The following is an 8,236-nucleotide window of genomic DNA, read 5'->3' as shown; positions in this document are numbered from 1 at the left end:
GGAACAAAAAAATAAGATACAGTTATTAGTATAGATAGGTATGCGCTCACTAGCACTGTCACTATTTTTGTGTGTGTGTGTGTGTGTGTGTGTCTGTGAGAGAGTGAGGGGAGAGAAAGAGAGAGATTGAGAGAGAAAGAATGAGAGAGAGAAAGAGAAAGAGAGAGAGAGAGAGAGAGAGAGAGAGAGAGAGAGAGAGAGAGAGAGAGAGAGAGAGAGAGAGAGAGGGGGGGGGGGGTTCATCCACCAAGTTGTTACGACGTACAGCTCACGACATTAATTGATTATACACAACATTTGTTTGTTAAGGATGCTACATTGTTCTATAAAGACGTTGATGTAACCATCCGGTTTTGTCCATTTAACACTATCCGTGCGCCCTGGGGTCATTTTGTACCCCCGGGGTTGTATTCTCCACGTTAATTTAGAATACTTCTATCTTGTACGAAGACCTCTTTTAAATTTTCAGTATTTCTCTCAAAACCATTTTGACAGACTGAAATGTTAAGCAAAGGGATCGGATTAACGAGTAAATTTCCTCTTTGGAAAGTGGTGGCACCGATTTCCCCACGTCGTATGGGTACGATAGTAAAACACGACGTACGGACAGGGTTAAAATGTAACTCCTGTTTTAGATAGATCTAAGCACGAATACGCACGAATACGTTTTTCCGCCATCATTTCAGTTTTCTTCTTAGTGTTCTTGTACCTGAGCAAGTGTAATTAAACTGTAGGTCGTGGATCTTGTCAATTCTTGAAAGTTAGGAAGATGTTTGTGGAGTTACGAAAAAGTATTTGGATCATAATGTTTATATCTTTTATGAATCTCTTCTCTCCCCCCTCCTCCCCCCAAACCCAATCCCCTGTCTGTCTGTCTGTCTGTCTGTCTGTCTGTCTGTCTGTCTGTCTTCCTATCTGTCTGTCTGTCTGTCTGTCTGTCTGTCTGTCTGTCTGTCTGTCTGTCTGTCAGTCTGTCTGTCTGTCTGTCTGTCTGTCTGTCTGTCTGTCTGTCTATCTCTTGGTCTACAATCTATCTATCTATCTTCTCTCGACTAACCTTACTTTCTTTCTTTTTTTTTTCTCTGTGGGTACATGTTTGTTCGCATGTAGTGGAGTTTGTAGTAGTAGAGTAGTGTGTCAGGGGTTTGTTTTGGTGGTGGGTTTTTTTTTTTTTTGGTTTTTTTTTGGGGGGGGGTCTTTTTGCCTTTTGTTGTTCTTTTAATGTTTTTTTTAAAGGGGGGTGGGTGGGTGGTGGTGGTGGTATTGAAAAAGAATTGTGAGTGGATATACAGCAAAATACAAGAAACAAACAAACTTAATGGTGCATCGAAAATCCAGAAATCAACGAGTGAGAGAGAGAGACAGAGAGACAGAGAGAGAGAGAGAGAGAGAGAGAAAGAGAGAGAGAGACAGAGAGAACGAGCTACAGACGCTGCAGAGAGACGATAGATAGATAGATAGATAGATAGAGAGAGAGAGAGAGAGAGAGAGAGAGAGAGAGAGAGAGAGAGAGAGAGAGAGAGAGAGAGAGAGAGAGAGAGAAAGGGGGGAAGTACGCGTGGGTGTCTCCTGTAAAGCTCTACTTATTGCGTTTTCTGAATAAATGTCACACAGCCAATGATACGACGAGCGCACAAACTGTATTTATATACAAGTAGAAAAAAACCCTAACCTACAACAAAAGCTACGACAATGACCACAATGAGTCTTTTAATAAAAATACAATGGAAACAAAAACTTTCTGACAGAATTTTTTTTTCTTTAGTGATATTCGGCTGAATGTTTTTTGAAGCGAAGTGGGAAAAAAATCGATATCTGCCAGATGTTCCAAAATAAATATTATGTCCATCAAAGAATGAATGATAAAACCAACTCATGAAAACTCAGAAAAAAATGTGCACTCGTCATATTGAATGAGTTATGCGCGTTGAATAAAAGCAAAATTTAAATAATAAAACATGCAATTTTTAGCGTTCACGTCTGGTTTCAGATGTAAAATTAGCTAGAAAATGGCCGCCAAAGTTTGATGATTTCCAAAGCTTGAGAGTCCTTGGAAACAGCAATTTTTTTCTGGGTGGCTTTTATAAATGTGTTTCAGTAAAATCCACATAGGAATAACATGTTTCTAAAAGAACATAAAATATGTTGAGTCACAAAATAAAACATCGATAGAAATTGCCGAACCAGCGGAAATATGCCGATTTCTTCTTCTTCTATTTCATTGTTTTGACGAGAGCTTGATATCACCCCGACGACTCACAAAAGTAGACATCTCTGGCATCCTTATAGAACTCTTCCCACGAAAGGATTCTCACCGGTGTATGAGGCGTGGTGCCATCCTGTCAGTAAAACAGAATTACTCCTAAAGTTTTCCAGAATTTGGAAAGAGTTCTCAAGCACTTATCAGCAGTGAAAGTGACAGCACAGAAACAACACAGTGACAACACAGTGACAACACAGTGACAACACAGTGACAACACAGTGACAGCACCGTGACAACACAGTGATCTCGTCCTCATCCATAAATCAAAAGAGGCCATTAATGTCTTTATTGTGATCCATTGCCATCCATATCTTGGCTTTCAGAATTCGGAGATCTTTCTTACTTCTTGAGAACTTCATCAGGCCTTGATCAACCCCAAGTAACACGACCCTTTTTTTGGTTTTGCTTCTCAAATAAACATACATACCCGTTCAGATCAAAATAAGCTTCATCGCTGAACCAAACATTCTTAAATGAAGAACTCATCATCCTCGCGTTTATCCAAAAACAACTGGCACGTTCTCTGTCTCCCCTAGGAGAGTTGGGTGGTGACGTGCGCTGGTGTGTCCAAATGCTGTATGCTTTTAGTCCTTTACAACCATGTTTTGCGTGCTCGGTGTTCTGTAAAATGAGGTCAGAGAATAAATTAATGTTCGAATTAGCGTCGTGAACGCCTAATGGACTATTTCGGTGTTCACAAAACATCTTTCACTTGTGCCACATTCTTGTCTGTGTCTGTGCGGGTTCTGAGACTGTGAGTGAGACCCGATTGAGTTTAAAAATCGATGTAAAATGTTTGAGCACGTCGTTCTCACATGCACCACAGCAGGAAATTAATAATATGTCTGCCCAACATAACAGGCTATTGACCTTTTAGACTCAGAAGGAATTTTACAGTTTTGGGGTCTTTTTTGTGTGTCTTTTTTCTTACTTTTTTTTGGGGGGGGGGTGGACTATTGATCCATCCCTGAATGAACAAAGAATGAGGCTTCAGCTGTCTCTTAGAGACCAGTTTTATGACCGGATTTCCCAGAAAGAGCCTCTTCTGTTTCACCCCACTCCACAGAGACCGTACATTGAATGTGGGATCAAAACAATAGGGCGTTTCGTAATGCGCATAGTTCATTGAACTTCAACACATTAAAATTTATGGTAAGGATTTTCCTATCATCTCTCTAGTTATGGAACTTTATGTGGTTGGCAGGTTTAGGTTCTTCTACGTTTTGGTTTGTTTGTTTGTCTGTTTTGTGTTTTTTAACAGTAGTATTTCAATTCAGAGAGGTGTAAACATCATGGACACTGCACCTTCTACGCTTCTATTAAGCCTGGTTAACTCTTTAAGGGCGTGGCGGACTAATAAATATTTTGTCAAATTGGCAGCAGACCAAAGTAATTGTTATGAGATATTTCGAACCCAATACACACAGACCAGAAACAAGAACTTATATAAAGTATTATTCCACAGATATTGTCAGGTTGTCATCTGACTTTATAAACCCCCGGGGCAGTACCGTGCCACTGACTGAAGTGTCTTTAGGCCATTCCCAGAGGGGGGACATTTCTCGTTCTAATGCACTGTAGAATTGTAAATGGGCTGATCCAACACTGTCATGCTCATAGCTGTGCCTGAACTACAACAAGGAACTGCTGCTTTTTCCTTCCTAATCCTTACTATTGTCATTTTCCTCTACTTCTTTTGTATATTTGTCACACTCTTGTGACCCGCTATTTCCGGGTTGCCTTGATAGTCGAAGTAGACTTTGTGCTGTTGAAGCTAGAGAGGTGAGCAGAGTAAGTCTGATTCCCTGTAAGGCAAGGACTTCTCTTTTGACATCAACCCCTTGGAGCTCATATGACTTTATGCAGTTGCGAGCGCCGTAAAACCTCTACTAAAACTACTGACTTTATAAGTTGCTTATAAAGAAGACAGAACTAAAAAATAAAATGTATGAACAACTAAGTTCTGCTCCAAAACGATGAGACTTCGACGAGCAATGTAGAATAGCCAGAAATGCACGTCCTAATTGAGTTAAAAATTATTTGAGTGCAATTGGAACGAATCGAAATAATTAATTTAGGATGTTTTGGGAGAACATTGCTTTCAGCTTTCACTTTTCCTTCCAGGGCGTATCCAGACTATGGGTGGGATTCCGTAAACTTCGTAAGATGGTTTTCTGCGGATAGCAACTGAAGTAATAGGAGGAAGAAACAATTATAGCAAAAGTTGTGAAAACTTTATTAAAAGAAGAAGAAGAAGAAGAAGAAGAAGAAGAAGAAGAAGAAGAAGAAGAAGAAGAGAAGAAGAAGAGACAGACGGACAGACAAGACGGACAGACAGGCGGACAGACGGACAGACAGACAGACAGACAGACAGACGAGAGACACAGTACAACAATTATCCCATTCAAACTTCAGACACGATTCACTTTAGTCACTCGACCGACCTCATTTCTATCAACAAAACCCCACAGCCAATATTATTTCCCCACACGAGCTTATAGACTTCTCGCGAAAGGAAATGGATGGTAAGCAGTTTAAGATTAGCGTGAGGAAGACAATCCATCCCAACTTTTAAGAAACATTTTACTGGGTATTCCCAAGGGCCTTTCTAAGCGCTTTGGCAAGAATATCTGTATTTTATGCAATTCCACCACATTACCTATTGATGTAGACAGAAAGAAGGCGTTGACCTTTGATTTATCGAGTTCAGAAACGTCGTGTGAATGACCTGTTTTTCCATTTCTATCTATCTATCTATCTATCTATCTATCTATCTATCTATCTATCTATCTATCTACATGTATCTGTAGACCGTTCAGTTTTTTAAAAAGTTTTCATTCAAGTAATTCCTTAAGAATTTGAAGCTGAGGCCATCTCCGAATTGTATCTCAGTCTTAGCATGCAATTATGTCCTCCCTACATTATAGCAGCCATATCTGGGGGGCTCTCGTAGCCTATAAGGGGTTAAGGTGTTCGCCTCTCATTAAAAAGTCCAGGTGGAAAAATTGTCTTCTCTTAAATTGTCTCCTTTCACCTCTTTTCCTGCTCTCTAGCAATGTTCTGTCGTCTGTTTTCGTCTCCACTTTCTGCCCCCAACCCCTCACCTCCTTTGCCCCCTGTTCCTGGGCTTCTGACTCTTTCTGCAGCCTTTCTACTGCTACTCCTTGGCTCCTTCTTACTGCTGTCTTTCAGCCTCACCCCTGATCTTCTGGAAGGAAAGATCTGCACCTAGCCTTCTCGGACAAGGGCGAAAAATCTCGGAGGTTCCGTGTACAAGTTGCGCGCCTTAAAGATCTCTTGGTGGTCCAAAATCGATAAGAATAAGCTTCTTCCGCCACCCGGGCTACATTCCAAATTTCTTACCAACTGAAAATGTTTAATGTGTCCCGCGCGCTCATATGACCTTATGCAGTTGCGAGCGCAGTAAAGCACATGAAAAAAAAGAAAGAGACATAATAATATCTTATCTATCCGTACGCCCTGGGGGTCCTGTTGTACCCCGGGGGTTCTATTCTTCGCATTTTAGAAAATTTCTAGTACGAAGATCTCTTTGAAACTTTCAGTGTTTCTCAAAAAATCATTTTGGCAAGCTGCTATGCAAAGCGTACCGATTGAATTTACGAGTAAATTTCCTCTTTGGCACAGAGTTCCCTACGTCGTATGTATACGATAGTAAAACACGACGTACAGATAGGGTTTATTGGTGGCACCGAGTTACACACGTCGTAGGGATACGATAGTAAAACACGATGTACGGATAGGGTTAAAACATTTCTAGCCTGGAATGGAGGATCTTTTGTTCTATCACTATAATGTACGATTAAACCTTAACGCAGTCCAATTCTAACGGTATTCAGCGACTTATATATATATTTTTTTCTATTGTTTTCGTTTTTTTGGTTGTGATGTGGTGGGTGTTGGTTTGAATCCCCCTAATAATGCCTTCTTAAACTTGGGTTATCTGTTTGGTTTACAAATTTTCTTCTTCTCTTTCTTCCATCTCTCTCTCTCTCTCTCTCTCTCTCTCTCTCTCTCTCTCTCTCTCTCTGTGTGTCTCTCTATCTCTCTATCTCTCTATCTAACAATCCAGCAACAATTCTGCTTGAATACGCGAAGTCATAAAATAACATCAAGAGGCTATCATAGGATAGGGAAAGGTGAAAAGTGTTTGTTTTTGGACTATACCCTGATCCAGGGCGAGAAAGGCATTGATGATGATGATGATGATGATGATGATGATGATGATGATGATGATGATGATGATGATGATGATGATGATGATGATGATGCACGAAGTTAGTCAGGCACATGGTGCGACTTTTGCGTCAAAACAAAAGGCCAGGATCCATTAAATTTGGTTTTGTTTTTGGGTGATTTTAAAAAATATTTTGGGTGTCTTTTTTAAGGTGGTTGGGGAGTATTTTTTGGGGAGGAGGGTTGTTTGTTTGAATGTCTATTTATCTGTCTGTTTGTTTGTTTGTTTTAATACTGGTGTTTTTACATTCCCGTTAGCACAATTCATAATTTCAATCATTATAAGGAAGCGGGGTTAAAACCTTACCTGTTAGGGCCAACCCGGGCTTAGAAGGGTACTACACACCAGCAGAAAGACCGACAGAGATACGCTTTAAAAATGTTCTCCCCACTCAGGAATCGAACTCGGGTCTCCTGCGTGTGACAGTGAATCACCTAACCGCTACAGCAAGGATACCGGTGTGGCCATTACTTGTAACATGACATGATCGATGGTTCGGCTGCATCAATTATTCATCCGAAAACATCCATAACTTTCAACACACACCAATAATCAAAGTACCGGCGATCTGTCCACGTTTGATCTATTATTAAGGGAACTGAGGTGTACCGCCGCCCTTTGTCAATACCGCAAGGTGAGAAAGGGGGTGAGGAAGTGGGTCGGTGTGCGGGGGAGGGGGGGCAGTTTGTGTTTATAAATACCGTTAGATGAGGGGGGAGTGAGGGGGTCAGTCTTTGAAATACTTTTAGGGGAGGGAGGGAGGGAGGGGTCAGTTTTTATCAATACCGTTAGGTGAGTGAATGAGGGAGGGAGGGAGGAGTTAGTCTTTACCAATACTTTTAAGTGAGTGAGGGAGGAGTTAGTCTTTGAAATATTTTTAGGGGAGGGGTCAGTCTTTATCAATACCGTTAGGGGAAGGAAGGAGGGAGGGAAGGAGGGGAGTGTTAGTCTTTACCGATACTGTTAGATGAGTCAGGGAGGGAGGGAGGGAAGGAGGGAGGGAGTGAGGGAGGGAGGGAGGAGTCAGTCTTTATCAATACCGTTTAGATGAGGATGAGAGAGAGGGAGGGAGGGAGGGAAGAGTCAGTCTTTACCAATATAGTTAGGTGAGGGAGGGAAGGAGGGAGGGAAGGAAGGAGGGAGGAGGGAAGGAAGGATGGGAGGAGGGAAGGAAGGAGGAAGGAAGGAAGGGGGGAGGGAAGGAAGGGGGGAGGGAGGAGTCAGTGTATAATGTCTATGGGACTCTGTTGAGTGGCGAACGATAGCAACAGCTCTTGGCCATCACACGCAGAAACCGTGTGTTCGATTCTTAGGTTCGGTTGGGACGTCTATAAAATCGGGTAGATCTATCTCCATCTAATGATTGGTTGATTGAGTAAGTGTTTTATGGCACTACCAACTCAATTTTGGTCATGTTAGTGCCATATCCGTCTGTGTGCTGAACTGTTATACATGTATTATCCCTCTCGGGCTAGACTGGCTCTGCATGACAGGCAATCGTCGAAGTCCACTTTCTGATTAATCTGAATTATTATGTCGATTTTCGATCGAACCAGGTCAAACGACCACCTTTTCAAGACAATTACCATTTCCCACTTCCTCCTTTGCGGGGTTTTTTGTTGTTGTTTTTTTTAAAGTATATATTTTTGGGAGGTGGGGGGATGGTGGTGTTTGTGTTGGTTTTGTTGTTGTTGGTGGTGGTAGTGGGGTGTTTTTTT

General features: G+C 41.5%; 1 protein-coding gene across 1 annotated transcript in view; it reads left to right on the top strand.

Annotated features, from left to right (window-relative positions):
- The window catches only part of LOC101858901 (hybrid signal transduction histidine kinase I), a 15,592-nt gene that overhangs the window by 697 nt on the left and 6,659 nt on the right, over positions 1-8,236 (top strand). The gene's annotated exons all lie outside the window — the stretch shown is intronic.

The sequence above is a fragment of the Aplysia californica genome, unplaced genomic scaffold (assembly GCF_000002075.1).
Source record: "Aplysia californica isolate F4 #8 unplaced genomic scaffold, AplCal3.0 scaffold00958, whole genome shotgun sequence".
NCBI classification, from domain to species: domain Eukaryota; kingdom Metazoa; phylum Mollusca; class Gastropoda; order Aplysiida; family Aplysiidae; genus Aplysia; species Aplysia californica.
The sequence above is the reverse complement of the archived record's forward strand: the minus strand, read 5'-3'. Positions and strand labels throughout refer to the sequence as shown.